This window comes from Arvicanthis niloticus, chromosome 4, assembly GCF_011762505.2.
Source record: "Arvicanthis niloticus isolate mArvNil1 chromosome 4, mArvNil1.pat.X, whole genome shotgun sequence".
Classification (NCBI taxonomy): Eukaryota; Metazoa; Chordata; class Mammalia; order Rodentia; family Muridae; genus Arvicanthis; species Arvicanthis niloticus.
This window is the reverse complement of record NC_047661.1, coordinates 125298723-125324946: the sequence shown is the minus strand read 5'-3', so window position 1 is coordinate 125324946 and position 26224 is coordinate 125298723. Positions and strand designations below refer to the sequence as shown.

Below are 26224 nucleotides of genomic sequence, written 5' to 3'. Positions count from 1 at the left end.
TCATGTATTACCAACATTTTCCATTTTCCCTCCTGTATCTGTGCCAAATAGCTAAGTAATCTTTGTACTCATTTGGTCATTAAATATGATATTTCTTCTATGTAAATTTTTTTCAAAAATCATAAAATTAATTATGTTTTAGGTTTTGACTTATCTTGACATAGAATGTTAATTATTTTTAAAGGATTGTTTTTAATACTTTATTGAAAGGAGCTGGTATAAAGTGTGTGTGTATATATACATTTCATCCATGAGCTCATAATCCTTTAAAAATAATAAACATGCTATGTCAAGATAAGCCAAAACCTAAAACATGAATTGTGTGTGTCACAATGGGAGCATTTATAAGATCACAATAATCATAGTTCATGTGACATTGTCCCCACCAATTTCCAATTATTTATTTCATTTTCCTCTGTAATATGTTGTAAAGTCACACCAAACCCTTACAGGAGATTTTTTAGTAGTGACAGACAATTGGTATATATATATATACATACACACACACACTTAACATACATACATACATACATACATACATACACACACATTATGTATTTTAGGATCGATGTGAATTAATGCTTCAAGCAATGAAGAAATAGAACAGCCATGTTAGGAGCCTGGTTTATAAAGAGTGTTCTCAAGCCTTGTGACTTATGGGACTTAACTTCTCAGGCACCACACAGCATGCACAGCCCCTGATGCTTCAAGATGAAAAATCGTCCCTCCACTTCACATCTGTCCGACTTCTTGGACCTGAAAGATTCAGTTCGTGTTTTAGGGCGTAGGAGCAGGAGTGGGCGTGGATAGAGCATTGTCAATGACAAATGTATTAAAACCTTTGTGTGAGTTTCCTAAACCTAGCTACAAGATGTTTGAAATAAGATGAAGATCCTCAAGTCTGAGAGCCAGATTTCAGAAATGTCTCTAAACAAAAATAAAAGAAAGCCCATGGATGAAATAACAATGACAATAGCAACAACCATGAAGGCATCACAGTGAAGGGCAGGTCTCAAGAACTAAGGTGAGAACAAAGACTTCCAAGTGGCTTAGTGAGTGAGGGCACTAGCCACCAAGCCTGACAGTCTGAGTTTGATCTCCAGAACTTGCATCATAGGAAGAGAGAATCAGCTCTCACAAGTTAGCCTCTGACCTCCATGCATATCATACATGCACACACATGCCTCCACACACTTGCACACACACATGCACACACATGCTCACACATACGCACACACATGCTCACAAACACATGCAGACACACATGCACACACAGGCTCACACACACATGCACACACATGCTCATGCACACATGCACACACACATGTGCATACACACACACATACAACACACAATGTTTCCTTTTGAATGAGAACCATATGAAATATGAGAGGTTCCTAGCAAGCATTTCCAGTCTAGTCGTGGGAAATAGTAAACAATTACATTATATAAACCAGCCATCTGAGCAGAAGTCATAATTAAAGTTATGCATCTGCATGCATCATTGATTTATGAATTTGTTCAGAGTTGCAAAAGCGTTTATGCATTCACTGTTTAAGAGACAGTATATAACTGGGTGACCTCTCAGTGCACCAATGGAACACTCTGCGATACATGAGAGTTTCAGACGGTCACGCTGATTTTTGATTACACTTTAAACCATATTTTCTTTCTTTATTGAAGAGTTTTATGACTGTATATTCATAACTATCGATCGTTCAGGAAAGAATCATCACATCCAAGCAAAATCGCCTCACAAGAGCTAAGGTTAGGCTTCAAGTGATGCAAGCAATGCTATTAGCGGCAGAATCTTGGCTCCAGGCTGCTCGGCAGGCTTCATTCCACAGCCCCTGAGGAGGGGTCTGCTTGTCACCAGGTGCTGTTAAGGGCTGAAGGATGGGTGGCCGTCCTTATCTGGGAATGTCTTTGTTTATGCAGTGTTCAGTTCCACCACTGATCTTTGTGTTCGTGTTGTCTTGTGGAATAAACTTCCTTGTTTGTTTTCATTTGGTCTTAACCTAAGAACCAGGAAACCTTAGCACACAGTGTAAACTGAGAAGGCAAAACAAGGCCTTAAAAGTAAGTGAGGGCAAGAATGCAAGAGATGCAGGAGTGCAGGAGTGCAGGGATGCAGGGTGCAGGGTGCAGGGAGCAGGGTACAGGGTGCAGGGTGCATGGTTGCAGGGTGCAGGAGTACAGGGGTGCAGGGATGCAGGGTGCAGGATGCAGAGGTACAGGATGCAGAGGTACAGGGGTGCAGAAGTGCAGGGGTGCAGGGGTACAGGGATGCCGGTGCAGGGTGCAGGATGCAGGGGTTCAGGGTGCAGAGTGCATGGTTGCAGGATGCAGGATGCAGGATGCAGGGGTACAGGATTCAGGAGTGCAGGGGTGCAGGAATGCAGGGGTGCAGGAGTGCAGTTAGTGCGCTCAATTTCAAACTCCTTCAAAGCTTCTCCCATATCTACCCTGACCATGTGTGAACCTTCCACCAATCTCTTCGCAAATCTAATCAAAAGATATTAAGGGAAGAGTTCTCTTGCTAGCTGTGTGTGTGTGTGTGTGTGTGTGTGTGTGTGTGTGTGTGTGTGTGTGCTCTCGTGCATGCGTGTCATACAGAAGCATTTGCTCCTTGTACTCAGTAAATTCTCCCAACCTTCAGTCATCATGGTGTTCATGCTATGCTGGAAACAGATACAAAATCTCGGAATGGCTCAGCAGTTTACCACATCAGATCAGACTACACACTTACCTATTTCTCTACTTTTCTCTCAGGGGTGACCAGTTCTGATACTTATAGAAAGGTGGGCCATCACATCTCCTGCCAAACACTTTGGAATATGTGCCCCCAACCCCATGTACACGAAGGCAGCAGGGGTAGGGATAAAATAAAAAACAAACAAAGACCCACTCCCTTAAACATGATTTAGACATTCACTCCCCACTTGTTCCTCTGTGTTATTTTTCTCCTCTCAGTCTGTATCAAACTTAAGTTATGTCCTTCAGGTTCCATTTGTGTCTGCAGAGGAACACTTCAGTGAATACCGTTTATTGCACACCTTTCTTCCATTCCTCTTGTTTTGAGGTTTGACTGTGCTGAAAACTTGTGGTTTTCAGAATGGATCTTTAAACATACAAACTGACAACTCTGATTCCCTTAACACATAGCTGTGCCTATGGCCCTTCCCCCTTTATCAGAGGATGCAAGGCTCTTAGTGATTCTTAGTAATGCCCTGGAAACAGCATAAGGCCTTACTGCGGTCACATGTATAAACAGCACTGTTTATACTGAGGAATGACAGTCATTCAAATGAGAATTTGAGACGAGCTCTGTCCTGTCCACCAACATTCAAATAGATGGTCTAAGATTTCAGTAGCCAGTTTCCCCAAATGATTTGGTGGCAGATTGAAGGAATTCCTAAGACTTCCATCAAATAATAATCAAGGAAGAAATCAATGGGATGGAGCCACAAGACTGAAATGATTTGAGAGGGGAGACTGGAAGAAGAAATGTCTCTCATAACCAGGGGCCAGTTCAGTCCCCACTAGCAGAATCTGGGGCTCGGGTTTCCTAGAAGTATAAAGTAAAATGTACCGTCTAACAGCTGACATAGTGAGATTTCAGCACAGCGAACTGCTCTCTGCTTCCTAATACAGGCTGACCTTTCTCAAGAGTGGGCTTTTGCTTTCGTTAGACAGTTTGTCACGTGAGTGTGATGCAGCATTAGACAGAACCATTTATTGGCTAATTACATAGCAATAGCATGGATTTTTTTTTCAAATTGCACGTCCTTCATCTTGGAGGAAAAAAAAAAAAACATATCCCCGTTCTTGTTACAACTCAAAGAGTTGGTTCTGAATATGCAATACGTATTATGTTTTTGTATATTTTTCTATAGCTAACTAAAATGTTATGAAGTAAAAAAAAAAAAAAAAACGATAAAATCTGGAAGATATGTATTACCAGATTACGACAATTTACAACTTAGTCAAAATTTCAGCCTAAATGACTTGACAATGTTCCCTTGAGCCTTCGGTGGCCTCTGTCCTCTCTACTGCACATCTTAACTCCCAGACTTTTAACACTTGACCCTTACAACTACAGAAGTCTGGAACTTATACAAGTTGTCAGCCCAGATGTTTTTTATTTATCTCTGTGAGTTCTTTTAGCCTCTTTTCTATTTTACTAAATGTGTGGGTTTTTTTTTTTTTTTAATTTCTTGTAACTTCCAAAATTCACAAAGACTAAACATAAGAAAAAAAAAAAGTCTCATTTGAAAACATAGTGCTAGCTACAGAATCAGAGTTATTCCCCAGCAGATGAGGAAAGAAACCACTCAGTGCTGGAATCCTTTACATGTGTTATGATAAGGCTGATACATAAAATTCGAATTGCAGAGTCCAATGAGAAATAGCAATTTGGACATATAAAGTCCAATTAAAGAAAGCCTGCTTAATGTACAGGTTCTCTGACAAATGTATACAGGGGGTGGAGGGAATGATTTCAGATTAATTGTGTGAACTCCTTGATGTCTGTGACCAGCATGACAACCTAGAAGCGAGTGTAAGGTTTAACTGGGGGCTGGCAGACAACTGGTTACACAGAATGAAGTTCAAATTAACTAATGTTTCAATGCTTGCCCATTGTGGCAGGCAGAGTCCTGTTCCTTGTAGTCCTTGCTTTGCTGGAACCTGAATGAGTACATGGGTGACAAAGTTATAAACCCGTTCAAATGACTGGCAAGTGTCTGAGTCACTTTAGAAAAGATTGAGAGTGGCTCCCTTGTTCTAAAATTATACAAAAGTGCCATTTCGCTTCTCAGGCAATTTGAAAGCCATTCATTTCAGTGGCAGCTAGCCAAAATACAAAAGCCGAAGAATGGCAGCGGAGATGTCACACAGCACCTACACGTGTAAGCTTGTGCAGTTTCCCACCTCAGAGAGACAGCCTCAATAGAAGGAATCCAGAAAAGGGTCATGGCTAGAACTGACAAAGCAATTCTGGTCCCCACTATTTCTGATTGGTCTTGTGGGCTGCCTTGTCAGAAAAGAACTGCTTTGTTTTGTTTTGTTTTGTTTTGTTTTGTTTTGTTTTGTTTTGTTTTGTGATGGGGTCTTCTATGGTCCAGTCCAGGCTCTCCTAGAACTATGTGTAACCAAAGAGGACCCTGATCCTAGCCATCCTTCATTTACCTCTTCCAGGTTCTCACATTGCAGACATGTGCCACACTGTCCCCAGGGCTTTGTGGGAAAAGGTGACACTCAGCAGAGTTATGTCCACAGCCCCCTTAGCTGAACTATTGAGCCTGGGGAGGAAAACATTCCACATTACTTGTGACAGAGGACACGTTATGCTCCCTTTAATATTCAATGGACATAGTCTCAACTCAGTAGTGTACATCTGGTGGGCCACGCCTAAATTTGGGTTGTTCAAATCTTTATGCAGTTTCTAGGCTTTTGATTTATCATTTACAATGACAGAAACCCCAGAAAATGCACAGAACTTATATCCTCTCCCCACCCAGTGGGTTTGAAAAATTACTTGGCACAACCAGCTTATACTCTGGTTTAGAAATTCTGACTTTGTACAGACTGAAATAATAATATATAGAACACCTCAAGTTTCCCTTTGCTTGCCAGGATTTGAACCCAGGCAGCTGCTTTGTTGTCAAACTCAATTTATTAAAGAGGGTGCTTTGTGCTGGAGAAGCTGAAGAAATCCCCAAAGTTAAACTGGTGCTTAGGACTCAGTTGGCAGAACATGGACTCCTAGACCACCTGAGACAGAGGCAGGAGTGGATGGTAAAAGCATTTTTGGCTCTACAGTGAGTTCAAGGTCAGCCTGGGACATATAAGACCTGTATCAAGGAAAAAAAAAAAAAAAAAAAAAAAAAAGGAAGAGACTTTTTCTGAAATCACTAAAGTATTTAATGGTGGAACAGATTGTGCATCTTCCCCTAGAATGTGAACTACCAACTGTTGTAAACTATGTCTGCCAATTTATACTCTGAATGCGAGGACCTTTGTATCTTGTTAGGCAATGACTGTTTTTCATACCTATCACACATGCAGAAACAGAATATAGTCTCACTAAACTCTGGTTAAAAGACAAAACCTTTTACCTTTCTGGCTTTAAAAATGGCTTCCTAAATCTCATTTGAAACTAAAATATCTTCCATCGCTTATGTTTATTGAAAGTGTATCTGGCAACCTTTTCCAAAAAGAAGCCTGCTTCTCAGGTCTTCCTCCACTGGCCTGCACATCTTTCCTGGAGTTCATCATGTCATCCCATCCTGCACAGTTAACTATGGTTCAGGCTCTAGACCCTGCAGCGAGCTCTGCAAGGGTAAGGGTATGTTTCCACATTCCTGCTCTATCTTACACGGGTTTCAGTAATTGTTTGCTGACTTACTAACTGGTTAAAATCAGGATATGAACGTTACTTAACCCACTGCCGTATCATAAATATCATAATGCTCTCTTCTCATTTTCCAGAAGGTTTCCAAAGGTTGTAAAAAAAAATAGATTGTATGAAAAACAACTCTAAAATATACACATGCACCTGGCATTCTGTGACTCTCTGAAAGCTCTTTGCTACTTAGCAGTACAGGCTTTTTCTATGCTTTAATAAATCCCAATTTTCATAGCTCTCATGTCTTAAACATTCCAAGTTCGAGTTATATTTGGTGGAAACTTGGCATAGAATTTTCAGTTTCAAATATTTACAGCTACGTTGATGTACACACACACACACATTCCTTTAATCTATAGACTTGTGGGGACTAGTGGCACAAAAAGTAAATTATAAAGCACTTCAGATACTTAGCTGAGTGAGATTAAAAATAAGGAGGCATCATTGTCCTCGCCGGAAGGGAGCATGATGCCAGCTGACTTTACAGAAGGCAGAGCTGCATGCATTACAGGCACCGAGACCATTGTGCAGAATCCTGTCTGGATAGAGCAGAGCGGAGAAGCAGGTTCACCAGCGCCTACAGCTTTTCTGACTCCCACACACATAGCAGTTTCTATTCCCACAGGTGTTCTGTGGGCAACAAGGGCCTCTTTAATCTACGGTCGCCACATGAATGGTGACCCACTGTCTCCTGACTTTGTCACTATCTCTACATGCCCCAGGTTACACCAGTGCTCTCCATCTATTCATTCAATGCACACAGTTGTTTAATATCGACATCTTCTGCAAAATGGAAAGAAGACTGCTTTCTGCCACCAGCACGTTTCCCCTCTTGTTTGTGTTTTTATCTCGGGGAGACTGTGGACATTGTTTGTATCAGGACCCCCAAGGAAAATGCCTTGCAATTACCATGAAATTATGCTATTGAGTAATGACTGGCCAGTGGGTAGGAAGAAAAGGATCCGAGATCACAGCACAGGGGGAACTTGGAATCCTTCCCTCACACCCATCGCTACTCTCTATAGTAGGTTTTATATATCTTAATTAGACTCAAAATCAAGTAAAGAACATGGCATCCTTTCCAGCAACGACGGAAGAAAAGTGCTGAATGTGATCTGATGTCTCATTAAGGTTTAGGTTGCACCTTGCAAGATGCTAGTAACTCTTACAAAGGATATATAATATATGTATGCATATGTATGGTTTTGAAGTCCTACTTAAAAACATATAGATCAATAGAAACAATGCAGGATGTTTTGCTAATTCAGCTTCTGTCTCCTGATTAGTCATTGACCTTGGCCACATTGCTAACTGTGCTATTAATTTAGGGGAGGTCTCCCAGAAATTAGAAAGTTTAAATAAAAAGAAACGAAGGGTCAGGGAGATCAGCTCAGCAATACACTCCCCTCGTGGGCAGGGGGCTCCTAGATCCAACACTTTCCCCAATCTCCCAGCCCTGTGGATAGAGGAAGAAGTCAGTTCCTGGTGAGGAGCCCTGGTTCCTTCTTCTGTGCTGTGGAATGACAGGCACCAGGATCTCTTCCTACACATCTTCTCAGAGGGCTGCTTCTGTCTGTCTTCAGGGCGGGGAGGGGGGCATCAGGGTTTCCTTTTGAGGCCCTGAGTCACAGGTTTTCTTTCATCTGAGCTATGAGGTACTTAAAGCCTGTCTGTCCACACATGGCAAGATAATGGCCACTCGCATGAAATGTCCTTCCGAGAAGAGGCCACTAGTCTTCCTGGGAAGCCCAGCTCCGTAGCCTCAAGCAGGCTCTTGTGTGGAACCCCAGGCTTTGTCTTACCCACTGACTCAGGAGTTTTGCTCAGAAACAAAAGAAGAAAGAATGTTCTGCATCTAGCTTGCCCTCTCTCCTTATGCTTTAGATACAAACATTCGAGCTGGGATTATCTTCAGTCTCTACCAGCCACAACTCTGAATTCTCCTGTCTCTCTCTAGTAAGTCCTCTCTACTAATGTTGCCATCTTCAATCTCCTGTTTTCAATACCTATTTCTTTTGAAGTTTCTAACAAAACAGCTGAGATCTGGCTCCATGTTTACACTTCATATTGTTACCTAGCATGATGCCATGAAAAAAAAAATTACTGGATTTGGTTTTCAAAGAAATCTTGGCCCTTAATAGATAAGTTATTGAAATTTTCAGACATATCTCATCATTTAATCTTCCTAACAATGACCTGTAATCACTTGTCTTACTGCTATTTTCAGGGAAAATAAATGAAGGTTGGGTAGGACAAAGGGGGAGAGGACATGAGAGGCGGGGGCAAAGTAAATAAGCTACCTAAGACCTTGTGCTAGGACCGAATGAAATCCACATACAAAGCTCGGCTCCTGATTCTAGCATGTGTGCCGTTCTCAGTAACTCTTCTGCCTCTGAAGTTATACAAACTCCTTAAGCTTTAATTCACTCATTTACAAAATGAGGATATTAATATCCACACGGCTTCTGTGAAGCATCATCTAAGAGAAAGCACTTAATAAACATTAAAATGTTATAGGAACAAAGAACGAAGCAGAGGAGCTAACGGGGAAAGTAACAACCTCCCCCTGTAAGCACAGTATAGTTAGAGCAGAGGGTGCTTGTTAGCACAGCCCTTGCCACTGGGAAGACTTTCAGTAAACCATTTAATTCTCTTGTCAGCATACTCTGGAAAAAAAATGGAGAAACTAATTTGTGAAAATCATAGACTTTTTTTTTTTTTTTACAGTTTTCAATTTGTAAAAGAATGTGCATTTCCGGGGTGAAGGAGTAGAGGATGTGTTTCTCATAAGTAGGCAAGAGAATATTTTTTCCACATCATATGGAAGGTCCAGGTGGGAAACAGTGACCTCTCTCCCTTGAATTGAATCTGCCTTGATGAACTAGTTCAGGAAGCCACTCTGTGTCCTGTGTGCTCTGGGCAAAGAATCCTGCTTCTCCCAGAGCGTTCAGTGGCCCACATTTTCACCCTATTAAATCCAGTCTGGGGCCCTGAATCATCCCAGTTCAAAAGCAGATGGGTGAGCTGTGGAGATACTGCACATCTGTGCTTTCAGTTCAAGACCCATCAGTATAGACATGTACGCCGTTGAGAGGTTGACTCCTTTCTCTTGGTGCTATTGTAAGTCACCCTGAATTAAATAGCTTTGTGTTGTGTGTCTTGTTTTCTTTCCATCTTGCTTTTTAAGGATTCCACATTTTTTTTTTTTGTCATTCTGGAATCATGAAAGTATTTTATTTATTTGAGTGCTTGCTATTTTCCCATCTAGAAGATACAGTAAGCTACCTGGCGCAGTGCGGGTTACAGTGTAGCTGAGTAGCCTATCCATAGCTGACACATGTTTGGGGGGACACTTTCAAAAGGAGGATCAGCAGGTGGCAGGGGAGGTCTCAGAGAAAGCTGGGATGAACCCTGAATTGTTCTGTGATCTAAAATCTAGAAAATGAATGGCAGTTCATTAGAGAAAGGAGATCTTTGATGGATAAGTGAATAGGGTCCAATGAGATGGCTCAGCATATAAGGATACTAGCAACACAGCCTGATGGTGAGATCTGATCTCCATAAATCATGCAAAGTTGAAAGGAAGAATGAAGTCTACAAAGGTTTTCTCTGACCTTCACATACATATTGTGACACACATGTCACCCTAGCCCCCCCACACACATCATGCATGCACACACATAATTTTTAAATATATGTGTGTGTTTTAAAGATAGACATAAAAATAAAAAATAAAAATGTCGTTAAGTTAAATAATTGACCAAAAAATATCTTCTTGAAGGAGTCTAAAAGCAAGAGACAGCAAGACAGGAAGACAGAAAGAATTACGGGACATGAAGAGGGAGAGGAGACCCTTCTCCAGGAATCTGGATGAACCCCCTTGCCAGATGAAAAATCAAAAATTCCAACACCATTAGAAACATTTGCTTAAAGCCCTTCTGCCTTCCCAGCTATAATCTGCAATTATTTAGGAATCTCACCAGAAACCCCCCCCCACACACACACACACATGAAGAAGCTATAGCCTAACCTCCTGGAGCAAGCCTAGGGGCTCCTGGCTTCATCTTATCAAAATAGGACCTATCCAGGGCACTTCCATCTCTACCCAGAATCTCAGTTATTGAAGGGGAAGCATTTGGGAAAGAGAGCATCCTTAAGAAATCCCATGAGCTGTGTAATTTCTAAATCCCAAAGTCCTATTAGCAGGTGCCACTAGGACACTTGAAGTGTAACTCTTCTTTAGGAAGTCAACACTCATGCACCTAGCCGTGCCCCATTCTTCCACTGGGTCCCTTTCTTTCTATTAAGAAAACTTCAACTTTGCTTCATACAAACTAGTCCTGGAACTTCTTTCTGCATTAATGCATAAATCCTGGCTCTACTGGACCAAGTCCAGGTCCCTAAGAAACTGGGGAAGTTCCTCAGGCTGATGTGGATCACAGAGCAGAGTGTCTTCTGCCTTGTCACCACCCCTGATATCATGACATACACAAGCCTAAGTCAGGTCATGCTTGAGAATATGGACTTCTATGACCAAGAACACATATGGAGGCTACCATACTGACTACATTAGCCTGATTACTACATGTGATTATTTCATTTTTGATGAATTGATACAGACTGGTTTAAATAAAAAGACAGATGAAGCTTCTGTGCATATACAGAGAGTATGCAATCTATATTTCCAATTCCTGTTTTGGTACCTGAGCTCTCAGAGCAAGCCACCACTCATATGGTAAATAGGAAGGCAACACTGACCACAAAAAAATGCAAAATGAACACGTTACAAACACGGCTCACATTGATTCATGTTCCAAGTCAACATCTTTTGTTTTGTTTTGTTTTGTTTGTTTGTTTTGTTTGGGGGTTTTTGTTGTTTTTTTTTTCATATTTTTATCAGATATTTTATTTATTTACATTTCAGATGTTATCCCCTTTCCCCACCCCCAACCCCTCCCCCGTTAATCCCCTATCCCATCCCTCCTTTTCCTGTTTTGCTTTTATACGGTTTAAATTACATGTAAGTATTAAGGTCAGTTCTAGGTTGAGGAACTGGCAATACAATAGATGCAAATAGTCAAGGAACAAGCAAGGCAATAAACAGAGTCCCATGATCACTCCTGTAATCACTATTTCTAAGGGCTTAACAGGATGACCAAAATATCTGAGCCTACATCCCTGTCCTAGCCCAAAGTCATTTTCATGACTGAAGCCTACTTCTTTGTTCTAGCCTAATGTCAGATTCCTGCCTGCAGTCCATTTCCTTGTCCTTGTCTTATGTTAGATTCCTTCCAAGCAGCCCATTTTCTTGTCCTTGGCCAATGTCAGATTCCTGCCAGGCAGCCCCAAAAGCTCTCCACATTTCCCCATTTTTTTAATTGCATAAACAAGACTGAGCCTGTCTTAGGTCGTTCTGCCAAGAATGCCTTTCTTACCCATCATGGAACATACATTATCAAAAGCAATGCATTTCTGTCTTACGTTTGTAAGGCTCTGTGCAGAATCTTACCTATCCTTGGCTTACCAGCCTGTTAAATTAATAACTTTGTCTGGGGGTCCATTTTCAGTTTCAAGTCATGTACTTTGGCTGCCAACCTGTTGATGTAGTTAGAGACAAGATTTAACATGATGGGAAGAAATAAAAGTATTCCCAGGACAAAAAGGGCTACCATGATCAAGCTATATATGGCATTCTTGAGGTTTGACCAAAATGAAAATACTGACCTCAAGCCATGCATAATTTTATCAGCATTATCTGCAGCATCAAAGCTCAATAGAGCAGCATTCTTTAAATTTATAATCTCACTATGCAAAGTTAAAACATCCAGAGAGATGTTAGAATTATGCCAAATATCCTACAGGTGTCTTTAAATTTTTTTCTAATTATAATGACTATCATACTAAATTTTAGAAGTAACATCCCTCCAATGGTATTTGTCATGACACTTGAGATGGCTCCTCACTCTTAAACCCTGAACCTCTTTCCAATAATTTGAATAGCATATAGAGTATCAATTTGTTGTTTCAAACACCTATATAAATCCTCTTGTATACTCAACACATTACTAACTTTTTTTGCTAGATGATTAACAAAAGTAGCTATCTTAACTTCTTGTGTCAAAGCTATTGATAAAACAATGGTGCTAGCAATTAATGTAATTAAAGCTGTTATACCAGCAATAATCAAGCCGACTACCCTCTTGCTTCTGCTTAAAGCCTAACTCACTTCTTCCATCACTTTAGTCAACATCTTATTTCTAGCATGAGGATGTTGTGATTAATCATTGTCTTTCCTTCACATTTTCCCTGAGCTCCAGCATTATGTATCAAGTGCACACTGTCACCTCTACCTGCATATCTAACAAGTATCTCAAATCTGACATGCCAAGAGAAGGTGTTTACATTACCAGCATGAACCCACTCACCCCTGAACTGGTTCTCACCCAGTGTTCCACACCCATCAAGAGAAAGAAGCATCTACATTCCCAAACCAAAAACGTGTGAGCAATCCTGAGTTGCTTCCCATCAATATTCATACATCTGATCTATTGCCAAGACATTACATCTCTGCCTTCACATTTTATCTAGAATCTGTCTTCACAGCCTCCCCATCTACTCTAAGAGACAATAGTCCATGCTCTACACAACAGCCATAGTGTGTGACTGTCTGGTAATAATTTTAATACAATTGCATTGTAATACTTAAAACTCTCAAATGCTAACTCATTTCAATAAAAGCCAACCATGTAACAAGCCACCAAAACTCTACATGACCTACTCTTTAGCTGGCTCTCCACAAACTATGACCTAGAAAACCTTTCCTTTCTATGCTACAACCTTCACTTAGCCTAAACATTAACTCTTCTTTGAACAAACCAAGCACAGCCTTTGATATTCAAGTTGCTCTACTTGGAACTCTCTGTCCCCCTCCCTTTGCTTGCCTGTCTTCTTGTCTGTCATCCATTCCTCGGTTTTATGATTGATCAGTCAAAGAACTGTTTCCCAACTATATATGCTGGGGTTCCCTGTTCATTTGACCCATTTTGGTAATTTTATGTGCTTTGTTGTTTTGTTTTGTTTGTTTTTAGAGACAAAGTCTCTCTATGTAGCCCTGGCTGTCCTAGACTTGCTTTGTAGACCAGGCTGGCCTCGAACTCAAGCCCACTGCTGAAATTAAAGGTGTGTGCCACCATGCCTGCTGATAATTTTATTTCTGTGTTGTTCTAACTGTATTTTGGTAAATATTCTATTTCTAATAAATATGTATTACAAGAGACCATCAATAATATCTGTTTTATTCCTGCATTTCCAGTATGAGATAGGAATGGAGGAGGGAAAACATGGAAGCACAAGCATTGTGTCCAACAGAAATTGGCATGCTGGTCTTTAGTATCTTCTCTTCAAACTAGAAATAGTGTAAAGACAAAAAAAAGTACATCAAGAATTCCCCCAAAATTTTAATGCATACATTCGAGAGTCTTCCTATCATCTGGTATCTGTGTGGGGACATTGAGCAGCAAATCTGTAGATAACAAGGGATTGTAAATGTTAAAAGAAAGAGACAATGAAAGCCTTCATTTTACCCTGTTGGGAAACGTAAGTTGCTTTGCCTTAGTGTCCCTTTAGCCTTACATAAAACAACAACAAAAGCAGCAAACCCAACTCAAATACATGTTTGTTTTGTTGAATGTCATTTATTAGATGATGCACAGGGCTGTGCTCTCTCAGTGTGTTATTCCCACTGACTGGAGGCCAGTGATTGCAGTCTCTACACGGCCATTTTGGAGAATGCTGATTATGGTACCCTAATGCCTTTTGAGACCTTCTGATGTGCCTCTCAGAGGTGCTGTCTCCTAGCAACACTCAAATTTGCCCTGTTTGGGTTTGGGATATGTTCTTGATGAGTAAAGATGACTCTGATTGTCCTCATGCTGGATTTTCAGCTCTTTTAGAATCAGCAAATCTTGCAATGATATTGCCCAGGGCTTTAGAGATTCTAAGCAGAGGAGCCAAGGACTGGAAGCATCCTCAAGGACAGGGACAGTGCTGTGGAGAGCTTTATTACAGAGATCATGCTATATTAGAGTCATTCAGTAAGTGTTTTAGTGAATAGATGAATGAATGGATGAGTGGATAGATGGATGGATGGATGGATGGATGGATGGATGGATGGATGGATGGACAGACAGATAGATGGAGTTAAAATCTAATTCCTTGGTGGTAAAATGAACAGTCTAACTTTCTACTTTACAACCAGAGAATTCATTGGAAATGTCTCTAGGTATCCTAAAGGGACAAGTGCTTTACCTTTCTCTGCTTTTTTTTTTTTAATGTAACAAATAGTTATGAAGCTCTTGTTACAAATAAGACATTGAAATGAGTGCAGTTCAATTAGTAGTAAAAATAAAATCCTCCCAAAGAGAATGATTTTAGTGACCACCTTGTAAAGACCTCAGTCCTCAGATTTTCTCTCTTATTGCCGCTGGACTGAACCACCACTCCAGGGTAGGCACAATTTTTATATTTTCAGAGATGCATTCCCTATACATAATGCTCTCTCCACTTCTGGAATGACCATGGTCTTCCACGTTAATGCTTTCTCTAGTATGTTTTTTAAGCATTAGTAGACACCGTGTGTGGATGGAAGCATCCACAGAACATATGTACTAAGTGCACTGTGCTGTCTCTGAGGGACTTTGGTGTAGGACCCTCTGCTTCCATTAAGGTCCTACAGTGAGACCATGGGAGTCTGGCCTTGACATTTCATGTTGAGAAGGGTTTTGAGGTTGGTGTTTTCATTACATAACCTGTATCCCTCTCCCCATGTGTTTTACATGAGAACACTTTGAAAAGTTACAACTAGTTAAATTCTATTTCCAAAACTTTTTGCATTATTTTCTGTTCCTCCACCCTTTGTCTTCCCCATGTTAGGATTACAGGCATTTCTGCCATGCTTGGGTTTGGGGGTTTTGGTTTTGTTTTTTGGTTTTGTTTAGCTTTGTTTTGTTTTTTTCCTGATTCTTTTTATATACTATGAGAAAACTCTATAGTTAGAAATGGAAGAGAATTTGTCATTGCTGGAGATCACATGTCCTCCTATCAGTACACCAAGTTCTCCCCAAGAAAAGAGGAAATATGGACCTGAAACTTTATATGTTAAAGGTTTTATGCTCAAAAATACTTTTAGAATGTTCAGTGGATACTTCTTGCCTATCCTTAGCAAACACAGCAGTGGTACAGATCTAAATGTGCCCATTTTCTTCAAATCTGTGTTATTGAAATCTCTTCCCAATTATGGGTTCAGTCCTCAGCTCTGGAAAAAGAAAGAAAGGAAGGAAGGAAGGAAGGAAGGAAGGAAGGAAGGAAGGAAGGAAGGAAAGAAAAGAAAAGAAAAGAAAAGAAAAGAAAAGAAAAGAAAAGAAAAGAAAAGAAAAGAAAAGAAAAGAAAAGAAACTAATCTACCAGTCCTGGCATCTTCCTTAGCAGGCTGTGTTCTGCTTTCCATAATTGCAAGCCTGTTTGGATTTGAGATTACCAGCCTGTAGGACCTTCTAACACTCTTCCTTTTCAGTGATGTTTATACACTGTTTAGTTATCCTCTCTTAAATTGAGTCTTGCTCTATGAACTAACACTTCTGTATTGCTACCTACACGTGTATATTTGAGATATTTGTTACTAAGCAAATGGGGCATCTTAAATGATTTAAGTATTTTGATTCAATTAACATAAAATACATTACAATTTTAAAAGTTGAATTTAATAATGTGGAGTATTCCTGCTTGCAATGAAGATCAAGCCAGGAAATTTAGATTTAAAAAAAAAAAAAAAAAAAAAAAAACCTACTTTCTGTGATATTTCAATAATCACTTTGGTACAATCAAGTATGTTAAAGGATAACTTACTCATTATTCAAATTAGGCTATTAATGAGTCAATCCTATGGTAATACAGCTGAATAATTTTTTCTCTAGAGATGCATAGACAGAACAACTTTTCCAGAAACTTTGAAATATTTTCTAAAATCCTTGATTCATACAGTCAGATTCTCACTCCGTGGGAATACAAGAATACCAAATGAGCAGAGTGCTAACCTAAGAGTGGGCAGTGGAGAACTTAGAATTATACATGCTTTGGCTTGTACAACTGAGCACTTTGGTCAAATAAATGGAAAGTTCATCCAATACGCTGCTAATGAATGAATTCATTGAAAAATGCTATCCTTATGTCACAACAGTATAATGGTTGTGTTATTTTATTTCTCAAAATGGAGAGGGGATTTTTTTTTTTTTACTTTTCAAATTGAATGTTTTTCTACCCATTGGGCAGACACAAATTTCTACTCCTGTGTGCTTTATTTAGGAAACAGTGATCTACCAATAGAAGTCTATATACTTATACTATTAAGTTAAGCAGATATCTCTGAAAATACCAGCTCTCTCTCTCTCTCTCTCTCTCTCTCTCTCTCTCTCTCTCTCTCTCTCTCTCTCTCTCTCTCTCTCTCTCTCTCTCTCTCCCAAGGGCATTTAACAGTCAAAAAATGCCTGTGCATTTTTAAGAAGGAAGTGGTTTCTACATCTTCTAACACCTCGTGGTCCAAGTCATTTCCCAGTGCTGTTTCTGCTGTGTCTTTAATCTCTTTCTACACACACACACACACACACACACACACACACACACACACACACGAACATGCACACTCAACGGTAAAAAAAAAAATAAAAAATAAAAAACAGAAAAATGAAAAGCAAAGCAAAACAAAAACTAGCAAAAAAAAATCAGACTGAAGAAACAGGATGAAAGAGAGCAAGAGCAAGAGAGCAAGAGAAAGAGAACATTCTGAGCAAGAGAATACCTGTAGTGTGGCTCGTCCTGGGCAGCGCCTCATGATCATTGGCTTCAGCTTGAGTACTTAAGCTCGATACTCGTGTTCTGATATCACGCCACATTCAAAGCGCAGTTCTTGAGACCTAGAGCTGCTAATGCTGCTACAAGTCGTACCACATGACTAAGGGACAGAAAACCCGATGCATTGTAATGTCAGCGATGAAGTGAAGAGAAACCAGAGCCAGTGAGGTGGGTGGGAAGCAATGCCACTTGCTTCCGACCTGACCATCTAATTTCCATTTCAGGGAACTACATGGTGGAAGGAGCGCACCACCTCCGTCCGGTTGTCCTCTGACCTCCACACGGTGACTGTGTACCTCTTCCTCACAAAATAAACAGCATGAAATAGAAACATTAAAAATTAAGTGTCGAGAAGACAGAATTGATAGGTAAAGGGAGCTAATTCTGCTTCCAAGATACATTAGTTAAATTATTCTTCAATACTTAAGAGTGAACGCAGGGCCAGTCTTGTGCTAGGCAAGAATCTACCATGGAACTATATCCTAAAGCCAAGCATTACCTCCCACTGCTCCTGATACTGGGGGTTGAGCCCGGGCCCTAGAACATGCCAAGCAAGTAATCGATCACTGAACCACATCCCCAGGCAACACAACTATTCAGAACGAGCAATAGAGGTTTTTTTGCTTTTGTTTTGTTTCAATGCTTTTATTGTTCAAAATGTTTTTAATGCATTTTTATTTTCTGTGTGACCGTGCAGAAGAGAGGAGAATGAGTACAGAGAGCAGACCTAACCAGTGCCTGTTCAGTGATCAGAACCGTCTAAAATCCACAGTATTTTGGAGGAGTCAGGAAAAACAGAGTCTAGATAATCAATATTTTTAAATCTGAGAATTGCACTGGGATAATTAGTTGTGCTGTGTGCTCACTTACTTCCTCATACCCTCTGACAGCTGACCTCCCTCAGGCCAAACCTCAGGGATAGGACTCTGAGCCAACAGTACCATGGCTTTTCCTGGTGGGATATGTCACAAAGAGGGCTACAAAATCTTCATCAAAGTCCATTTTCATGATGTCAGTCAAGCAAGGTCAAACCAGAAGAGAGGCTTCAAATCATGATTTAGAGGAAGAAATGGTACCTGGAGCAGTATCTGACAGAAGCCGGGTTGGAAATCAAATAAAGATCTGAATGTCACTGAATGAAATACAGAGTCCATGTAGTCTCTCACCAATACTGCCACCTGTATACTGAACACCCTGCACGCTTGCTGGAATTGGATCCAACAGAAGGCATCCATGGTGTCTGCCGTCTTCACAACATGCCTGCCTTTGCTAATATTAAGTTTACTTTTTTCAAGGCTAAAGAAATTAAGTGTTTCCTTTTCCTTGAGTCAAAACTAGTGAGAGACTTCAGCTTTAGACAGAAAGACATGTGTTTGTGGCATTCGATCATCTAGGAGTATTAGCAAAGAAGGAATAGCAGATCATTCTTCAGTCACAAGACTTTGCAGCATGACCTAGATGCCATACACAAACACACACAACTACACTCTGTAGCTGAAGTGTATTGGTTGTACACAAGGTCATTGGCTTTGCCTATTTGGCTCTAAACAGCCATAGATGACTAGCTGTGTGACTTTCAACACTAGGCTTGATCTTTCATTGGAACATGAGGAAAATACCTCAAAGGAGTGTTTTAAACGCTGAGGGTGTCCATTAGTATATAGAGGTATTTATAAGAGTCTGGGGCTCAGTGTGGGGTTCCTAAGTAATGTTTCTTTTCATTCTCTACTATTCCACTGGATTGTCTTTGTTTCTGAATAAAGTACATACTAGGGACGGTCGTGGATTCTCAGCAGGTCCTCGTACACCTTCCTCATTAAAATATCCATGAAGGAGCTGGAGGTGAAGCTCATCTGACTCCACTCTCACCTAACATGGATGACGATACGTGTTCCATCACGAGTACCATATAAACCAGGTACGCTGATGCAGCCCCATAGTCCCAGCATTCCAAGTACATAATTTCCTATCCCCAAATAAATAATATTCACCATGGAAACCAAAAGTACCTATTTCTGCTTGTCATCCAGAATTTCTTGTTTCCTGCCTTTGAAGAGCAGTTATATTGGCCACTTCAGTGATACGCTGTGCATCCTAGAGTTAGCAAGAAAAATACATCAAATCTAGGCTGGCATGGTAGGTTCCCCTTTAAAACTTCTCTTATTCAAAGAACAGGTATAGTACACAAATATTTCTGGGAACATGCTGGAAACCCGACAAAATGCCTGTCCCCAGAGATAATAATAGTAGAAAATAATATTTAAAAACAAAAAGTGTAAAATCGAATGTAGAATTTGTTTATACATACGCTGGGTTGTTCATCCAGTTTTCTAGTTTACTGTTGCCATTTCTTATACTTTCCAATGACCTACGTTCACAAATTCTTCAGTTTATACCAAGAAGATGGCAGGCTAATCTTTCAAACACTCTAGCCTTAGATTTAACCTAAAAATATCTTGCAGAAACCAGAAATGTATCCTCCAGCTGCGGGCTCAGGTGACGTTTCTTTGAAATAAAGCAACATGAAATGCTTTGGTATTTCAAGGTCCACCTTATGGATGTTCTCAAATGTTCTGAGGAATTTTAGCTATTTCATTTACAGTTGGCAGTGGAAGCTGCTCAGGGGGTGGATTCCATCAGATGACATCCTATTCATAGGACCAGGGAGGTGGCTCTCAGCAGGTAAGATCACCTGTGGCCAAGCTTAACAACCTCTCTCATTCATGACTCCACATTGTAGGAGAAAACTGACTCATGAAAGAGGTCATGGCTCTGACTGTGGTCATATGTCTACATTACTACCATGAAAGAAAGAGAGAAAGAAAGAAAGAAAGAAAGAAAGAAAGAAAGAAAGAAAGAAAGAAAGAGAAAGAGAGAGAGAGAGAAAGAAAGAAAGAAAGAAAGAAGAGAAAGAGAAGAGAGAGAGAGAAAACAACACAATCACTTAGTCCTTCCTACAAACCCAAATCTTTTAGATATCCTCATTTTATGTATTGATAAGCAGAAGGATACATACATAGATTGATATATACCTAACTAATCATTAGCCTTAGTTTTAATAGACTAAAAAGGAGCAATGGGAGAAAATAAAGTTATTTAGTGTGTGGGCTTATGGAGGAAGGTGAGAGACAAGGAGGTTGACACAAAGGCATAAGGAGAGGTTCCTAATACATAGAGAAATAAATAGAAGCAGAAAAGCAGAAAGTGTACATGTGTTTATGTGTTCCATAAAAAAAAAAACATGGGGTAACAACAAAATAGTATCATAAAATATCTTTGATCTTTGGCCTGTGTGATGATACATACCTTTAATTCCACACTCAGGCTGAAGCAGGTGGATCTCTGAGTTCGATACCAGCCTACCTATGCAAGGGGTTTCAAGGCAGAGTTACAAAGTGAGACTGTGTCACAGAAAGAAAGGAAAGGAGAGCACTGGCTGCCCTTTCAGAGGACCCAGGTTCAATTCTATTGCCCACCTGGCAGCTCACAGCCATCTTTAACTCCAGGGGATCCCATGCCTTTTCCGGCCTCTCTGGACACCACATGTACGTGGTGCACAGACATACATGCAAGCAAAGCACTCATACACACAAAATAAAAGGAAATCCTAGGTCTGAAAAGTATACATGATCAGCTTGGGATTCATTTTCTATGGAGAAAATGTTAAGGGATCACTGGGGGAAATAAAATGTTTATAAATGAGAATAGTATTACAATTCTAATTTATTTGATCATAAGTTAGATGTAGCCCGTGTTTTAGCATTAATATTATCAGTAATGTGGTTCTTTTTTGGAGTGAGTATAACAATATGCTGTGTGTTATGCTTTCTGACGAGTGACAGAGAACACATGGAAAGGCTAGTATAGCTTATTCTTCCATTACACTAGACAGATTAATTAAACTAAGCATTAAAAGTCAGAATGTATGAGTGTGCTAGAGTGTGTGTGGTGTATGTGTCTGTGTATGTGTGCACATGGGAGCACACACACTTTTATGTATATATATAGGTAGCTAGGTATATATACCAAGATACTTACTTGACATTAGTGGCTACATGTCAAAATGTACCATTTATAGTTGCTTTAATTGAGTTAATTGTTTTCATTAATGGTGAAAGGTTTTACAAAAATCACTCAAATAGAATCCATTTCTGCCAGTGGATATGCCCCTGCCTCTTATACAGAGCTGTTCTGCTTCCAAAGGTAATCTTGCTTTCTCTGAATGGATGGCCTTGCTCTGAAGCAAATGGCTCATCTGAAATGTCACCTAGCCAGGAAATGGTAACAGACACCTTTAATCCCAGCACTTGGGAGGCAGAGGCTAGCCTGGTCTACAGAGTTCCAGGACATCCAAGGCTACACAGAGAAACCTGTCTCAAGAAAAAAAGCAGGGGTGGGGGGAGATAATAAAATTAAAAAGAAAGGAAGAAAGAAAGAAAAAAGAAAGAAGGAAGGAAGGGAGGGGGGGCTTGTATACTTCTTCCTATACACAAGGGAAAGCTAGAATAAATCAATGTACATTTCCCAGACCCATGGGAAGAATAAAAGAACCCTGTGGCTCAGAGAAGTTGTGGCTATAAAAACACACTACAAGGATCCAGGCATCCTTCCTGTGTGCTGATTTGCATGAAGCCCTAGACTATTACAGGACACACCGGGTCTGTCCAGGATCAGGGCAGTTTTACTTACTCGTGTTTCTCATTATCACTAAGTTATGGGAGGGAGAGCAAACTGGCTACAGCTAGTCCTTATTCCTGAGGCCCCTGAAGTGAAGGATGCCATCAGTCAGCAGCCAGTTTCTGCAGCACTCCACACTCTACCAAAAAAGAAAAGAAGAAAAAAGAAAAGAGAGGAAAAGAAAAGAAGAAGAAAATAAAAAAGAAAGCTCCTTTCTGTGTGAGTGCTACCTTCACCTGCCAAGGAAAGAAAACACAGCTTCCCTTATTCTACAGTGAAACAAAGTGGTTTGGACACAATTTGGAGGAGCACTGCCAAAGGAAACAAAAAAGGCTTTAAGTTAATACTGTTTCCATACATTTAGCGGCTCCTCTAGAATATTTAACTTCAATTGATCTTTGCCTCTTGTTTCATGGATGCCACCAGCACGGTAGAAACTGAACTCTGTCCTTGATCGAGAACTTTAAGGAAAAGATATTAAACTTCATAGGATCTGAAACTATTAGGACATTGCTGGAGGGCTTATTACTTATTTATTATTTATTTATTTATTTGCCTTTCAACAAAAAGCACAAGCTTGCTGTGCACAGAAAACAATTCTCATTCTATCTAAGGCTTTTGTCTCCCTTTGCAGAGACCTAAGTTCTAAACATGGTGATTTGTCAGGACCACACTGTGAGTGTAGAGAAGCAGAGAGGAGTGCTAATGTTTCTCTGTAGAAACTGGCTTCATGACAACATTCTTTTTACAATTAAATATAGCCATATGAAAAATACTTGTGTGTTTTTCTGAAGCTACTCCCTCCCCCCAAAAAAGATCTTAGGTATTACAATCTAAATGATGTTAATATCCATCTTCTCATGGGAATACATAAGGTAGAGTGTTCTAGGGACGCTGACTGACCTGGTCCTCTAGGCATATGCAGCACCCCTAAGATCTCCTCTTCTCTCATTGCATGTGATTTTGTCTCTTGTGCTTTCACTAAACTTCGCTTCTATGTAATAAATTTTTGTTTGGCGATACCACAAGAATTAAGTTATGCTAAGTGTAACAGAATCATAGATAATATTATAGATGAGAAAAACGTATTAGGCCCATCATTTGAAGTCTCAAGAAGGGCAGTTTTCAATACCATGTGTAACGCAGTGACTTCTCTAGCGTTTAATGGGAATTTTCAGTATGCTAATAAAATGCTTTTAAAAAATCTATCCATTTAGGCCATGTGTACCCAAGTGAGGCAGATGTTACTGAAAAGGGGAAGAAGTTCTCATTTTCTGTAGTTCATTAATATCAGGACTTGATTGGGAAAAGAGGCATCTCTTAGGCTCCCTTTCACCCCAGAAAGAGTATAGGAGGCCAAGAAACCAGAACCAACTGCCTCCACCTTTTTTGCCCGTTGGACCATGGCCAGCAGATAAAACCTTGGGGCTTTGCACAAACTGAAGTAGCATTTTCTCCGTTTCTATTTGCACAGATCAAGTTAGGTTGACATGACATAAGGCAGGGAAATAAACAGACCCTGGAGGAAGACAGTCCATAGACGGGGGTGGGGTGATAAGGAAGGAAACGTGGCAATGAAGAGGAGACCATTGTACAATCAAACCTAAGCTCCTAAAGCCAGTATTTCCCAATAAAAATATCACACATCTATTAATATCCTTCCTGTAAGCCCTTGCCTGCTGAGAGTCTAAAAGGGAATCACAAGGTACTTGGCCTTCAACAAGTATTGGAAAGTAACACCTTTGTTCTTTGCAAATGAAACATTGTACCATCTGCAAAAATATGCTGAAACCCATTGTAATAGTTCAGCTTCCAAGAGACTGTGATCGTTCCTCTCCTAATTGCTTACTAGGGAATACAGAGGCCACTTTAAAGTTGAATTTGAGCTAGAAAAATCAAGTACTTCATGGCAACTTAGTGAATTCATTTATTCACTTTTCAGTAAATACTTACTGAAGTAATCATCTCTCAAGGATCATGTTAGCTTCTGGAAACTGTGGGGAAAGGGGGGCAGAAAATTTAGTATACTCAGATTGAAATGATAATAGCAGTATTATAAAGAACCAACAGGAAGCGGTGCTAAAATGGAGATGTAGAAAGAGTGTAAAAAGGCAGAGCAGAAACCTCCACCCCACACTGTAGCATAAGGATCACAGGCCAGTGTGAAACACACAGCCTGTTCATTGTTCCTGGAAGTGGGGGGGGGGGTCATCTGCACTGTCAGCAGAACCTTGCAAACCCTGCCAACTCTGTAGCTCAACTCTGTAGCTCAACAGTGGGCAGAACACTTTCCCAGCAGGCACTGCGACCAAACTTCAGCTGACAATCAGAGGGGAAAGTGAACAAATGTCATCATAGGTTGTTGAAAGAAGGTTGGCACCGGGTAGCCCCCAACACCCATGTTTTTTCTTATGCAAAAGGCATTGGCCAATGCCAGAGAGTCCTACCTTGTGCAAGGAAGGCAGAGAGACAGACACCAGGAAGGAATACTCACCCCGCAAGTTTGATACCCATTCTCGGTTGTTGAATGCACTCATGTGCCAGTGCTATGTGACATAAAAAGTTCCTATGTTATTGGATGTACTGATTACAATTTACTTCAAATAAGTTTCTATGTGTTACCACATAGGATGTTGGCTTTCTTTGTTTCTGGCTTTTTGAATAATTAATTAGTTCAATAGTTAGTTCTTTGTTATTCAGAGAATATTTCATGATAACTAATTTCCTTTGTTTTACTTTGTTATTTATTTTTAGCCATAATCAAGATGGCTTCAAGTTTCTTCTGTTGCAAAGGATGAGCTTGAACTCTTGGCTCTGCCAGCTCCTCTTCCCAAGAGCTAAGATTGCAGGTTCAGGCCACCACATGGCAAGACTCGGGTAGTTTACTACTAAGATGTATCCTAACACCCAAGGAATGGGGCAACAATGGGCAGAACTCCATATGGTAACTACACATGATCAAGGGCTGGCTTGTTGCTTACAGAAGGCATCAACTGACAAAAGCAGAGAACGGAGACCACAAAATGGCCTCACTTTTCTTATGCAGCATTGAGAAAGATAAGTTAGAGAGCCACAAAATTGACTCAAGAGGATCTAGAGAGGAAGGCATTGACACAAGCCTCTAAGAAAATTTCTAGTAGTTTAGCATATGCTTGATACCTTGTTACGTAAATGTGAACACTTTGTATTTACTTGAATATGTTTGTAAGGGTGCAAAGTTTGTGCAGATACATAAGCATGAATTTATGTGCATATAGAAGCCCAAAGTTGAAATCAAGATCTTGCTTGATTGCTGTCCACTTTACTAATGAAAAATTAACCTTTCACTGAACACAGAGATCACCAATTCTGGCTAATCCTGCTAGCCAACTGTATTGGCCAGGGTTCTCTAGAGTCACAGAACTTATGGGTAGTCTCTATATAGTAAGGGAATTTGTTGATGACTTACAGTCTGTAGTCCAACTCCCCAGCAATGGTCAGCAGCAGCTGTGAATGGAAGTCCAAGGATCTTGCAGTTGTTCAGTCCCACAAGGCAAGCAGTTAATGGAGAGTGAGCCTTCCTTCTTCCAAAGTCCTTATGTAGGTCTCCAGTGGAAGGTGAGGCACAGATTAAAGGTGTGTACCAACACGCCTGGATTTGGATTAAAGGCGTGTACTACCTTACCTGGGCCTAAGCTTTTCATAGCCACTATGCCTCAAGATCGGGATCACAGGTGAGCCTTCCAATTCTGGATTGTAGTTCATTCCAGATATTGTCAAGTTGACAACCAGGAATAGCCACTACACCAACTTGCCCAAAAGAATCTTTGGCTGTGTCTCCCAGGTTCTGGGATTACAAGAGACCATCATGCCATCCCAACTATTATTCAAACTTTTAAATAGGCTCTAGTACCCTGATTTCTAGCATCATTCTGTTATGTGTACCAAAAATTAAATATATAAACCTCAAAGTCAATAATATCTTGTGTAAGAAAGATCAATAATCACATACACTAAACATGAGTCAATAGTATGCTATGTATATTTTAAACATATATTTTATGTTTAAAATATATTTTTAAACATAAAAATATTAATGCATTTATGATAGTTGCATGTATATCAGCAGCATACATGACAATGTATCCCTTAGCTATGTATATAAGCAGACATATCTGACATATGTCTCTAATCCTTTAGACAGTTACTAACTCCAAACACACCAAGACATAAAACAAAGCCTCAACATAACAC

General features: G+C 40.1%; 1 protein-coding gene across 1 annotated transcript in view; it reads left to right on the top strand.

Annotated features, from left to right (window-relative positions):
• The window catches only part of Adgrl2 (adhesion G protein-coupled receptor L2), a 619706-nt gene that overhangs the window by 38546 nt on the left and 554936 nt on the right, over positions 1-26224 (top strand). The gene's annotated exons all lie outside the window — the stretch shown is intronic.